The sequence below is a fragment of the Dermochelys coriacea genome, chromosome 21 (genome assembly GCF_009764565.3).
Source record: "Dermochelys coriacea isolate rDerCor1 chromosome 21, rDerCor1.pri.v4, whole genome shotgun sequence".
Lineage (NCBI taxonomy): Eukaryota > Metazoa > Chordata > Testudines > Dermochelyidae > Dermochelys > Dermochelys coriacea.
This window is the reverse complement of record NC_050088.1, coordinates 9,234,730-9,248,717: the sequence shown is the minus strand read 5'-3', so window position 1 is coordinate 9,248,717 and position 13,988 is coordinate 9,234,730. Positions and strand designations below refer to the sequence as shown.

Sequence of the window (13,988 nt, the reverse complement as noted above, 5' to 3'; positions counted from 1 at the left end):
ACGGCACTTTACAAGCATTCCATCTACAGGAATCACTTTGCCCATTATTAAAGTGCAGCCACCTCTGGGGTGGGACATGGCAGCTGTTTAACAAGGCGGCACAACACTGCATGCCATTTAAGAGAGAGAGTGAAGAAGGCTCCCATAGGCAATTGAAACTGCACATAAGATAGTCTGATTCATTCTTCTGTCTCCTCGCTGGTGCCACAACAGGCTGATGCTCTGAGCACACAGTGATGGTTATGTTTCCACCCTTTGGGGGGGCTAAGCCACGCCCCCACACTCCCAGCTGTCATCCCCTATTTTCTTGCAGCATCCTTCAAGACATGTGTGGGGGGTGTTTCTTTCCCACTTGCTCCCCTCGTGTAATAGACAAACAGCCCCATCCTACAGCTGAGCACCTCTTACGAGGTGCTGAAGCCAATGGTAGCTGCAGCCTGATTTGCACCAACCCTGAGGCAGGATCAGTCCCAAAATTAGCCCTGAAATGGGCTGCCCATGACGTCCTAAAACCCCAAGTGTGTGAAGAGTCTTGATTTTTTTACCCTGGTTCTTTTAATTAGTTAATTAAAATCTTCCCCTAAATTATTTATGGGACTTTTAAAAATTGTTAGTTTTAAATCCTTTGAAAGCAGATCCTTGAGCACCAAAAGGTCGAGACCCATTGGCTCAGAGGATTCACTTTGGGAGGCCAAAGCACAGCTACTACCACATCATACCACAGGTGCCATGTGTTCAGAAAGAGAGCCAGCCTCAGTCATAGCACTTAGCACTGTTCATCTGCAACGTGCTTTGCACACATTGATTAGTGCACACATTCAGTAGGGAGGGAGTTATTTTAGCCCCATTGGGGAGCAGACATGAAGGGGGTAAGCACCTGATTTTTTCCACTGAGTACCCAGAGTTGGTGCTGGGGAAAAGGATTCAGTGAAATGTTTCAGTTTCTAAGCTGTCTCAAAATATTTGTTACAGGTTTTATTTATTGAAATGACCTTGGAAATGTTTTGTTTACTGAAAGTCCGGTTCTCAGTAAGAAAACATGGTTTGTGATAACTAAAGCTTTTGATTGAAATACATCATAAAACAGTGTAAACAGTGTCTAACAGAGCTCAGGGTGAGCCCTAACTTTGAAGGTGGGGGGAGGCAGATTATTTTACATCTGCCACTGTAGCATGATTACCCCTTTGTCCGAAGCTGGCCACGTTGGAGAGAAAAGACTGGGCTAGGTGGACCTTGGTTCTGATCCAGTCTGGCAATTCCTGTTTCCAAGCATGGAAAATGTATAAACAATGGGAAATTTGGATAATATCAACACTTTTTTGTGGAAAGTTTCTGTTTTGAATAAAAAGCTATTTTTTGACCCAAAGAAGTCCAGTGCAAAAATGTAATTCTGGTCCTACCGGCGGCCTTCGTCTGGAGCCACAGGTGCCCAGGGCTTCCAAAAGTTGGGCCCTCAGTGCTACGTTTTCAGAAAGGCCCATCATCCACAATTGGGGCCAGATTTTCAGAAGTGGGTCCATGATGGATGTTAAGCTAAATCTGGCCCTGATTCAGGAGTTTAAAGGATCTCAGAAAGAGTTGACCCCCACTCCTGTAGTACAGGCCACTAGCCTATGTTTCTCTCTGTCTCTGCAACACCCCCATGCCATAGACCAGATGCTGATGGTCCCTCGCAGTTCTTACAACTGGGGTGGTGCCCTTTTCCCGGTCTATGTAATGAAAGAGGTTTGGGACAAAACTAATGCCCTACCAGGAACTTAGAGGAGGGCATAGCTGACACCTATAGCTGTGTGGCAACTGGATTTTCTGATTTGCAGGAAAATCCACAATTTTGAAAAACGTTCCACTCCAAACCAGTCTGAAAACAGCAAAAAAAAAAAAAAAGGAATTTTCCTGTGAAATGAAATTCTGACAAAATTTGTTTCAGGTCGTTCAAACGGTTTCATTTTAGATGAGACCAAACCAGTGCATTCCAGTTTTGACCTTTGAAAATGTTTTCAGATGTCTGTCTTATTACAAAAAACCACAATCAATTTCATGTCAGAGAGTGTTTCAAACAGAACAAATGGACACACTAGGTTCTGAAAAGGGACCTTATCAAAATGCTTTGCTTTGTTTGTTTCAAAACAAAATGTTGTTGAAATTGACACCTTTTTCTAAAAATTTTGATGCAAATCGCATTTTTTTTGTTGAAAAAATGTTTTGATGAAATATTTCTCACCACCTCCACGGAGCCTCCCACCACCCCATAAGCCCCAGCACTGCGAATACAGCCAATGGGGCATTCAGCCTGGCTTTCTGTGCTATGGATCAGCTGGTGGCTAGATATTTGTTCCTCTCCCCGGAGATTCTCTTCTCTCCTTCCTTTCCCCAGCGTGGGGGATAAAGGAGATTCAGGGATAATGCCGATGAATGCGGGAGGTGGGGAAATAGATTGGCTGCAAGGTTAATAAAGAGCAGGCTTGGAGAGGGGAGAATTTGGGTACAAGGAGCAATAGTCTGATAGAGTAACCAGTTCTCAATTTATCTCTCTGGCCCTTAATGGCCACTGACAAAGTGTTCGCTGCCATATAACAGCAACTCTTGTCAAGCCTGACAAACTCACTACACCTAACACAGTGCTGCCCCAGCGTTTATCAGTATAGAGTGTCATGTGAAGTATCAAATGAAAACTGGCGACACACCGGTCGTTAATATCATTGCATGATATATGGCTGGCTGGTGTGTAAAGCGGTAGGTACGTGTGCTGGAAATGTATTTCTCAAATATGCTTTGGAGGCTGGGTTGATAAACAAGTTTGTCCTAGACAAAGGCACAGTTGCTTTACCTGTCTGCCTTGAAATCAGTTGTTGATCAAATATTGTGAAACCAGAACAAAGGACAATTCGTTTGCATTTTAAGTCAACAGAAGAGCAAGTTATCAGCCTGGCCATCAACTTCCTGAAACGCAAACAGCATGGGAGAAAAACTTTATCTGGGGATACTCTTTAAAAGAACACCTCCCAAAGGTTTACTGGGTCAAAAAATTGGAGAGAACCCCTTTGTGATCCATCACTGGGGGAAAAGAAAGACCAACCCTCTGTGTGTCCCTGAACCGTGGATCCCCAACCATGTGGGTGGCTGATGCTAAAAGGTTGGTTTAGGTAAGAAACTTACCATAGAGCAGGTTTGTAACCTGTTGAGTTTGGTTTTAGTTTCTAGAAAGCGTGATTATACTTTTGTTTTATTTGTGACCGTTTTCTGTTTTTATTATCATTTAAAGCTTGTTTTATTATAAATCCATATCAGTGCTATTACATTAAAGGGAGGTGCGCATCCACGCTGGGCCAGCAGACTGGTGTGACAGCAGACCTGGTAACTGCTGTGAGTGTCCAGTGTCAGGGGATGGATACTATAGGGGAATGTTCTCCCAGGGGGTTTGGGAACAGCAGGCATCCAGGATTCCCTGCAAGTCAAGGAAAGGACCAGCAGAGTCCTGAGGACTTTGTTGGGCTGGCTAACAGACTGGAGTGTCAGGGAGCTGACACACAGTTTAGCACCAGGAAATCTCTCTCTTGCTGAGGCAGGGGGTTAATAAGGTAATTTATAGTTCAGGGCCCATGGAGAAGGAATTACAGGGCCAGATCCACAAAGGGTATTAAGGTCTCTAGCTTCCATTGAAATCAATGGAAGTTAGGAGCCTAAATACCTTTGTGGATCTGGGCCTCTGGACCTTACTTTCCCTGTCTGTAAAATGGGGATGATAATCCTTTCTCTCAGCCTTTGTCTGTCTTGCCCATTTAGATTGTAAACTCTTTGGGACAGGGACTGCCTTTTGCTATGTGTATGCATCTAGGAGATCTCGGTTCAGTTCCTGGCTCTGCCACAGACTCCCTGTAGGACATTGGGCCATTGCTTTGTGCCTCAGTTTCCCCCCTCTGTAAAATGAGGATAATAATCCTTCCTTTGTCTATTTTGATGATAATCTCTGGGAGACAGGAACTGCCTGTTCCCATGCAGGTTTGTGCAGGGCTTAGCACCGCCTGGCGCAGATATCAGTCTAGGTGCGACCTCAAGAGAAATAATGATTATTAATAAAACAATAATCATAATGGCACAGCCGGGAAGAGAAATGAAACCACCGCTTAGCCTGACCCCTTCAAGTTTATTCCGACGCTGCCCCTATTCAGCAGGATCCCACCCGCCGGATCCCTCAGACATAAAAAAGAAGAGAGGGGTTTCCTTTCCAAAGCCTCCCCGCCCCATCACCTCTTCATCCCCAATGTGGCGCCTTCCCCTTCCCTCTCCTCCAGGCGCGGCCGGGTTGGAAATGAGCTGCACCTGCTTTAGAGGGATTATGGTAGAAGTGGAAGTAACTCTCTCGCTCTCGCTCCCTCCCCTCCCCGATCTCCAGTCACATCTCCCGTGCGGACGCAGCCCCGCTGATTAGCGCCCGCTCTGCCCGTGTGAATGGGACACAGGGAGAGGAGGGCGCAGGCGGAGCCCCCCACCCTACCCTGAGCAGAGGAGGAAGAGGAGCCGGGGTGGGGGGAGGAAAGAAGAGGGAGACCCCCCCCCAAGAAATCATCCAGCAAAAGGGGGGCGCTGGCAGCACCCCCGGGCAGTGCGGTCATGCGGGACCGGGTTTAGGGGCTCTTCCCCGCTCTGCCCGAGACGGCGAACTTTGGGGATCCCCCCGCCACACACACACCCCCTCCCCCGGAACTGGAGAAGTTTCCCCCCCCCCCGCCCCTGCCTCTCCCCCCCGCCCCCCCCCCCAGCGGAGATCTACCCATGCCCCAAGCGGGGGGTTAAAGTTGAGCCTTGTTTCCAGCCGCTGTCGAGCCAAACAGGTTGGTGGGGTTGTGTGTTGTGGGGTTTCGTGTGTGTGTCGCTTTACGTTTGTTGAACTCTCAAGGTGGGTGAGTTTCAATCGCCAGATCTCTTCCCCCCCCCCCCCCGCACCCTTGCAAAGGCGGCCTGTTTACACCGCCGCTCGGCTTCCCTCCCCTTAAATATTTCTCAGCCACTAACCCCAGAAAGTTGCTAAACAGGCTGAACAGCTGGTTTCTTTCTTTCCTCCTTTCTTCTTCGCAGAGGCGGGTGGTTTTTTGGGTTTTGGTTTTTTTTTTTTTTTTTAACAAACAGGTGGGGGGTGGCGAGAGCGGCTCGCGTGGTGGGTGCCCCAGTTCCCTTTTTGTAAAGGAGGCGTGGGGTGGGGTGGGGGGGGGGTTGCAAACGCTTTAAAAGACATTTATGCTGTCCTCGCTGTGTTGTTCCGAATTGTGCAACCTGCTCGTTTGAACTGTCTCCGGAGCAGCCAGCCCCGGGAATCTCCCTGCATTCCGTTTGGCTTCGCCATCCGCAGGACTTCTAGGGGTCTGGTCTCGGTTTCCCCTTTGGGGAGGGGGAAAGAAGGGGGTCGAAGTTAAAGGCTTTGTAGTCTGTTCCTCCTCCCCCCCCCCCCGGCACCCCCATCGATCGCTTGGAGCGTCGGGTCCCAGGGATCGCTAAGTTGCATCAAAGAGCTTTCAGACAAAGAGAAATCTCTGGGAGAAGCAACTTTTCAGCTGAGACTTGGCATGGAAGTGGTGTGAAAAGCAAGGGATTTAGGGAACGGGATTTGTGTGTGTGTCTGAATTGTTTATATTGGGGGACAAGGGAATGAAATTCAGAGGTGGGGGAACTGGGAAAGCGTGTGCATGCGGGGGGGGGAGTGGAATTGGAGGGACAGTATTGATTTGCCTTATTTTGTGTGCACGTTTTTTTTTTTTTTTGGGTGCCTGGAGGGGGGCGTTATAGGAGACTGCTCCTGGGGTTTGTGTCGATCAATCAGCCCTGGGTGTGTGGCATTTGCTTTGGGGGGAATCTCACAATTTGCTCTGATTGACAGGATGGGCAGATTCAAAGTTATTCACATGTATGGAGCTCTGAGTAGAAAGTGTGTGTGTGTGTGGGGGGGCAGATAATGTGGGGACAGCTGTATTTCTGCCCACCTCTCTCTCAACCGCACAAAGCAACTTTCCCTGGGAGCCGGGAGGCCTGTGGAGATGAACAGGAAACTTCCAACAAGAAAATCAGCTCTCTGGCAGTGTCTTTCCTGTTGGATTCTCGACTCCAAGGAAACTTTTGCTGACAATATTTTTTCTTTCTCTTCAGTCCCAGAACCTGCTTTGCTCTGTGTTGTTTTTAATGCTTGCCAAGGGAGTGGGGAACATCTTGAGCAATTAAGAAATTGCTTTCACTTTCCTTAATTAATTATTTTTTAAAAAAAATTAACCTTGAGAAATAAGTGTTTAAATTAGCCGTCTTTCTGTTAGGGGAAGTAATGCAGAATAACCTCAATAGCTATTGTATTTCAGTATACTTTGCGGGGGCATGTTGCATTTGGTCTTCCTTTGTTGGTACCTGCCTTTTTATTTCCCCCATAGGCCGTTTTATTTTAATGTTGTCTATTGCTGAGTGTTTAAAAAATAATTTCAACATAAAACCTGCTGATCTGGGCCGTGTGATGTGCCAACAAAGTAAACGTCCCCCGCTTAGAAATAAATCAAAACAAAACAAGTTTTAAAATCTCTTCAAAATTTCCTAAAGAAGCAAACTGAGCCCCAGCAAACCTTAAACAACCCGCAGAGAAATTGTTCCATCCATGAATACCCGGATTGGTGTGAGATTAAAATTAAAGTATTTAAAATATTTATCTAATAAATAGAGAGCAGGTAAAAATAAGACTAAAACATAATAGGATTTATATTGATTATGAAAACTTACAGGGCAAAGATTTTAACTCAGCCAGCTGTACAGTGAAATTCCACATTGTGAATTGCTTGTGCACATCTTTCCCCTAATGGCACAGTTTGTGAGCCTTTCTATATTTCTTTGTTTTAAAAGTGTGATGAGGGCTTTTGAGGCGGGGGGGGGGGAATCCCTAAAACTTTCATCCAATGCATGGTAGTCTGTATGAGGGTGTCTAGCTGAACCCCTGTAAACCATCGCTAATAACAATCATTTGGAAAGAGTTTATTATTAAGTAGTATTCTTTAGGGAGTTCAGAAATCCCAGGCAGACCTTGTTTTAAAACTACTGGCTAGTTGGTGAGGGGTGTGAGGACAATTCTGGTCAGTTGCTTTCGTCGGCTCCCCAATAGAGCGAATAGCTGCATTTGAGACAAATTCCAAGTGCAAACCTTGGCAAAATTAATGATTTTTTCGGTTCTTTCAAAATTGTCTTCCCCGTCTCGGGCTTCTGTCTGCTCTCTTTCCCCACCCCCCCAAAAAAAAAGTTTAGTAAGTGGTTTGTTAGCAGCAGATTACTCTGAATATTTCTTTTGGGGATAGGGAACTGTTTTGAGTTGGCAAGCATATTTCTAAGGTGTGTATGGAGGAGAACAAGTGGGTTGTAATTTCAGTTAACCTTTCCGTTTGGGAATGGCTTTTTTAAAAACAAAAAAAAGAAAAATGTATCATTTTTTCTTCTCTCCTCCCTCCTTTTTAATTCAAATAAAAATGTTAATGGGGAGAACAGGAATAATTCATGAGTATCTAAAAACTAAACTTCGTTTGCACTGTTACTCAGAGCAACGTTCAAAAGCACATATATTTAGAGAAAACACACTGTGATTTCTCTATTCCTAATATAGTGCTAAGGAATTAGAGAGGAATTTCAGCACAGATTCCTATCCAGGATCTGTTGCCGGCTGGAAGTAACTGATCAGCCCAGATGAGTTTTGCTTTGGAGACTAAAATGTACATACATTTGTCATTTACCACAGTCAGAACCAAGTTGGTGTCCGATTAAGACCTCACTTTACAATGCTTTTGGAAAGGCTGTGGGGTATACAATAAAAATGTTGTTGTTTTCTCCATTAAGGGGGGTGTTTTTAACCTAAAATAGAAGTAGGATTTTCTAGTGAGTGAAAATTCTTCCTGTGAGTTTAGAAATTTACACAAGAAGTGTATTATGCTGGAGCATGGGCAGTTTGGTGTCAAATCAATACACATCTTAGACAGACAGTGTGAGCCTGGCAGTTGTATATTTGTGAGTGTGTTTCATGCCATACTAATATTTTTGACTAAACATAAGTACCTCTCGGATTCTAATGAAATCAAACTCACTTTTCGATTTATTTTGAGGAAAGTCTGTTTTTAAAATCAGCCTTGCTTATGCAGATGCAAAAATTATTTGTCAAATGTAGCCCCCATTTTTTTCCCCCTAAATCAAAACCTTTGAGAGTTCAGGATGGAATACGGTGCACGTAAGGACGAAAATTGTATGTGCTGACTGAGTGAGTCGGGGAGCATTTGTCAGTTCTGCGAAGCAGTCAGATGGTTCTAATTCCAGTCTTTATTCTTTACTCCTTGTGGAGTGGGGCTTGAAAGGGGAGACTTTCTAAACCCCCACATTCCCTGTATTTTAAAACTTTGGACTAATGTTCTTGAGTTGCTCTTTTTTTATTATTAAAAAAATCATTTTCCCCTTCTATCTTTGCTTCTGTGGTGAATGTGGGATTCTAAAGTAGAGAAGAGGAAACCCTCTGGTTAAAACCTGATGCAAATAATTTGTTTTATGCTTTGAACTGATGAGGATACTAAAAGCAAAACCACTTCTATCATATGGGCCCCATTTCAGAAGAGAAAGTTTGACTAGTCTTGGCTGGGGGGGAAAATAATCTGAGCATCATGGAATATCAAAAATGCACTCAAACTCCATCCAACCTGTCTACCCTGTTAAGTGTCTAGATTGAGAGTGATGGGATGCATCTCTGTGCTTTCCAAGATTCTGCTGCTGGTGTTAAGTGAAAATGTTCCGTTTGCAGCGAGATGCACCCAGTGGACTGATCTTTCCCAGCCCGGTTGCATGTGCACCTGTAAAGGAAGCTAGCAATTCCTTCTGCTGGTCCCCAAGCTGATGGCTTCAGAAAAAGCAATAAAAAGGAGTATGCACAATACATCTACTATTCAGAATGTCGTGGCTCAGTAAATCTAAGCAGAAAAGTTGTTTGTTGCATCTGTTTTGAGGAAGGGAAAAGAAAGTGAGATGCTAAGGAAAAATGTTTGGGCCAAGTAGATGATGTTGTTGTTGTTGTTACTCCTGAGTGGATTTACCTGGAGCAGAGGATTTTAAAATAAAATCTATTAAACTTCTTGATTTTCATGGGGAAATAAAATGAACAATAATAATAATAAAAAATCCAGCAATGCAACACCGGAGGAATCTGGTGAATTTCTAATTCAGATTCTCCCTTCTGAAAGAAAGGGCCGAGTTTATTTAAAAATCAGTGTGATCTATAAAATCGAGTGACACTAAAATATCCACTTCAGGCGCTTTCTCGCTTTTTTTTCTAATAACCAGGCTGGAATCCAAGTGCACTCGGTTGTGAAGTTCTTGCCCAGAGAACCCTAAAAGCTTTTCTTTTCTCATGGTGGATAGGGGATGCTTTGAATCTGATAAGGTTTGTGTCTGGCTAGGGGGCTGGCTTTGAGTCTTTGGGGGGGAGGGGTTGTTTTTTGTTTTTTTTTTTGTTTGCTGAGTAGGTGCAGGGGGAGCAAGGGGAAAATCAGAGGGGGGAAGAGGTACAGCAAAGATTTTTCCCTTTGTAGCAACAAGGTGTGGGTGGGTGGATGGGGGGAGCGAGTGCTGTGGAGCGGGAGGGCAGTTCTCCGTCCTATAGAAAGGAGGGATAATGTGTCTGCAGCTTTCCCCCCTTCTTCTGCATTCATTTTTTTTTTTGAGGTTTTGTTTTCCAACAGGGAGCGAAATTTCATAGCCTCGCTCCCATGTGTTTAGGAAAAGTCTCTTATTTATTTTCAGCCCAAACAGCAACCGTTCTCCCCAGCCCTACCCTCTGCTATCTGTATTTCAGTGGAGATAAAAGATGTCTCTGTCATTCTCTTTCCACCTCCCAGCCCCTATTTCTAGCTGGCAGGTGTGTTGGAGAGGGTGGGTAGCTAATGAATATGCCCTTTGCAGCCGGGCTAGGGGAGGGCTCCATGCCAGCCTAGGTTTCTTGCCCTGTGTTAACAAGGCAACTTACTGCCATGTATGTACCTGGTGCTTCAGGGGATTGGTGCTTCAGGGGATTGGAGTCGGATAGAAGAATCAACCTCTACCTCTGCTTGTGATTTGGCCTTCAGGCCAGAAAGGATTCTTATCTGTTCCCTTTGGGTGACCATGTATTTTAGTCACCCCCCCACACACTAATTTGCTACACCCCAAGTGTCCTTAAGTCATGTTAACAGTCTGTCTCTATCACCTGCCGCTTCTTAAAGCGATAACTTGGAAATTCCACTCCTGTTCTCTTTGATTTTTAATCTCTCTCTCCATTTGGCACAGTGGCATTGTTAAACAGAACAGGATGCCACCTTTCCCTCACGCCCCGGGAGAACTGGCCACGTGGGAAGTTAAATACACACCTCCAGAGCTGTGCTCTCAAAGGGAAGAGGAGTTCAGTGGTACCCGGAGGGGGGGTGTGGGACTCTGTAGATATACTGAGAGCAGGGAAATGCATCCAGCCTCTGCAGAAGAGAGAGAATGCTGGTATATGTGACTTAAAAAATCACCCAAACTTGCCCTAAAACACACAAGGGTTAACTGTGCACTTGCAAAGTCCTCTTTAAAATATTTGAGATGACATCAACCTTGCAAAATTTGTTGTCATTTTCAGTGATTTTCTTTTATATCTGTTCGTTGTTTTTGTTTTTTTTTCTTTTTCTTTTACCCTCCACCCTACATCAGGTCATTTTGCTCACTCTTTAGAACAAGCTTACGCACCAGGGTGCTGGTTCTTTTGGTGCCCCATAAGCAACCCCTTTTGCTCATTGGAGATAGAACTTTTATTTTATAGAAGTGGGGAGAAAAGGTTTGGGGAGTGGCTTTTTTTTTAGGTTGGGAAAAATCCTATGTCTATCTTTTTCTTAGTGAAATTTACCCTCCAGAAGAGGAAAGGAGGTTGGGGAATGCAAAGAGTTGTTGATTCTTAAAAACTTGTTTGTAATTTTTTTTTTAACTGAAAAGAAGAAGCGATGATCTAAAATGCAGGGGGAACGGCGGTGAGTCTGGTTTTGTTAAGTCTCCTTTCCCCTCCTGAACGACGCCACTTCTGGGGATCGAGCTACTGTTGCTATCGACCCAGCAAAGCTTCATAGGGTGCAACATCTTTCTTACAATCCACGCTTCTTCCTCCTTGTCCCCACCTCAATGCTTTAATGAGTCAGACAGCAACAGTGGGGAGGGAGATGAGATACAAGTGGTGGAGAAAAAAGTAATTTCATCTGAGATCTGGATGAGATGGAATATAGGGCACAGTTCATCTTTTCCCCCACCCGTCCCCAATTTTGTTTTGTAAAGTTCTTGCTTCCCTGGTTGAAGAGAGATCCTATGTAGGGATAGGATGGTAGTTGTTAAAGGATTGCACTAAAAGTATTGCATTGGGACATAGGTACCATGTAGCTATGCTCTTATGTAGATAGAGAAACTGTCGAGCCCCGTGTTCGTTAAGCGGCATGCACAGTGTGTCTGGCTGCTTAAAATTGTGCCTAAAATCTGCTTTTGCCAGGTCGTGAGTTTATCTTCCCTCTTAACGGAAACTGGTATCCATGTTTACTCTCAGCTGCAAGTGCCTCCTGTGTTTTGTGCCCTGGCAAGTTGGCAAACCGAGATTCTTTCGCTCAACTCTGACGGAAACCCTCCTGGTAGGTCGCAGTTGTTGGAGCCAGAGGAGCAGCAGCAATTTAAAAAAAAAAAAATTGATTTTCAAGGAGGGGGGTTTGCAAGTGGAAGGAAAATTTTGCTGCTCTGCCGGTCTGTGCTGAAGCCGAGAGCTCTGGTTCCAGTCGTATGGATTCTGTGTGTGTTTGTCGTAGCGAAGAGTGGAATAATACAACTTTTTTCTTCTAATAAGAGGACTTTGAAAACCATAGGCAGCTGTGAAAACACGCGAGGGCCTTTTTTTAAAAAGGTAGTTGGGGAAAAAATGCCATGGGGGGGGCCCTGTTTTGGAGGTCACTCAAAAGCTGTTTGTTCTGCCTCCCTGGCAAACCTCACTCGTGTGACCTCAGCTGGGTAGAGCGTGGGCATTCTCTGGTGATTAAATTGCTGGACTGTGAGTCGGGACCTGGGGTTCTGCTCCTCACTCTGCCTAAACTGTTGCGAGAGTTTTGGCAAGTCCCTTCAGCTTGCTTTGCCAGGCAGTGTAGTTAGGGTGACCAGATGTCTTGATTTTATAGGGACAATCCTGATTTTTGGGTCTTTTTCTTATATAGGCTCCTATTACTCCTCCACCCCTGTGCTGATTTTTCACATTTGCTGTCTGGTCACACTAAGTATAGTAGGGATAAGGCTGTTGACCCGTTCAGTTGAAAGGAACACTGGAGCTCCAAGGGTGAGGGAAAATTCCATATTCTTTCCTTCTCTATGTGAATATAAGAATGTGAGGGGCTGATGTATGTTAGTGGACCAGATTCTTTTCTCATACTATTGAAATCAGCGGCTTTACTCTAGACTTACCCTGGAGTAGTTTAGAGCAAGATTTAGCCCTGGCTCCCTGTATCTAAATAATGACTGCAAGCGGGCTGGATTTACACAGTAAATGCATGTGTATATGGATGTTATGTAGGAGGCACGGGGAATGTATTGCGTGTGTGTGTGTGTGTGTGTGTGTGTGTGTGTGTGTGTGTGTGTGAGGCAGAGAGGTTTGGATGGGCAACATGGCTAAGTATCTAGTAGATAGAATGAAGGGTGTACTGGGTGTCAGGCACTGGTTCAGGATCTGTTGGCACGTGTTACGGCTCACGCGTGCCCCGGGGAACAAAGCCACTTAAGCACACGTGAGGCAATTCCATCCCCACGTTCTCCACGCGTGTTTTTGTTCAGGCCCCAGCACTTCCTTTCAAACAGGCAGAGGGAGAGGCCAGGTTCTTAAGAAGTAGAGTCCACAGCATGGATCGCCAAGGCACGGGCAGTCCAGGGCGAGATGAGCTGCTCCCTCATTGCAGACCGTGTTGAAATAACGAATTTCAACACCACTCAGGTTGCATGCAGAATAACTAGATTTATCTAGTGGGATTTAATTGCACTGAGGTTAATCAATACAGAAAGCTTCAGCACTGCACACACCCAACCCACCATCCAGGGTACCAACCCTGATTGAATGCACTCCCCTTTCTCCTGCCCACCCTTCCAACCCCGTGCCCCAGTCCAACTCCAAAACCGGTGGGAAGTCATGCAGGGCTAGAATTCTCTAATTGCCCTCCCCGATCGGAACGCTGTATTGGCTCCCTGTCCTGGCTGGCTGGCTGGTGTGGGGGGCTGTGATTTTGTTCAGCAGAATTTTATAAGAATATAAAAGGCGATGCGGCCTTGTGACGAAGGCACTGGAGTGGAACTGTGTGTATGAACCCTGGAGTCCTGATCACGGGATGCTACCGTAATGCACAGGTGATGCTCTACTCGGCTGATGGAGAGAGTTGCAGTCAGATGGAGTGTTGAGCACAGAACCCCTCAAGAATCTAGGCCAAGATCTGTACAAGCGTGTTTGGAGCTGAGCAAAGAGTGTATTCAAATTCTGTCTGTCTAGGCATTTTATCTCGTGGCCCTCATTTAGATTTTTCTGCCTGCGAGTCGTTGGCAAGCACATGGTGACTTTGCTCAGACATACTCATTATTCAGAATCCATTTGCCCTGTGAATTTCCGCAAATCATTCTTAGTCTGTGGCTTGTTTGCAAGTATGTTGGAATTCAAGCTTGGTCGGTGGGTTTCAATTGGATGTGGAGAGTCAGGTGGTATTGTCTCTGCTCTCTGATTGAATTAGAGCTGCTCGTGGGGTCGGGTTTCTGGCACGAACGCTCCTTGTGTCTTGTTTTTTACAAGTTGGTCATTGGCTCTCTGCAAACGTTCCTCGGGTTCCGTGAACATTTCTGCTCGGGGAATGCAGCCATGTTGGCGGAAAGGGGTGCCCGGCTCTGAAACAGACGGTTTCATGGCTAGACCGTGTCTTTGGAGAGGTGGACAT

The 13,988-nt window shown here is 45.4% G+C and overlaps 1 protein-coding gene across 4 annotated transcripts in view; it reads left to right on the top strand.

The window, feature by feature from the left end:
- Nucleotides 1–4,327: 4,327 nt before the first annotated feature.
- The window catches only part of FOXP4 (forkhead box P4), a 133,613-nt gene continuing 123,952 nt past the window's right edge, over nt 4,328–13,988 (top strand). For 2 of the 4 annotated variants that reach the window (XM_043500355.1, XM_043500354.1), the window contains exon 1: nt 4,378–4,832. The gene's annotated coding sequence lies outside the window, so the exon portion shown is untranslated. Of the gene's footprint in view, nt 4,833–13,988 lie in introns of all 4 variants that reach the window. The other 2 variants (XM_038379963.2, XM_038379964.2) reach the window with 2 other exon arrangements.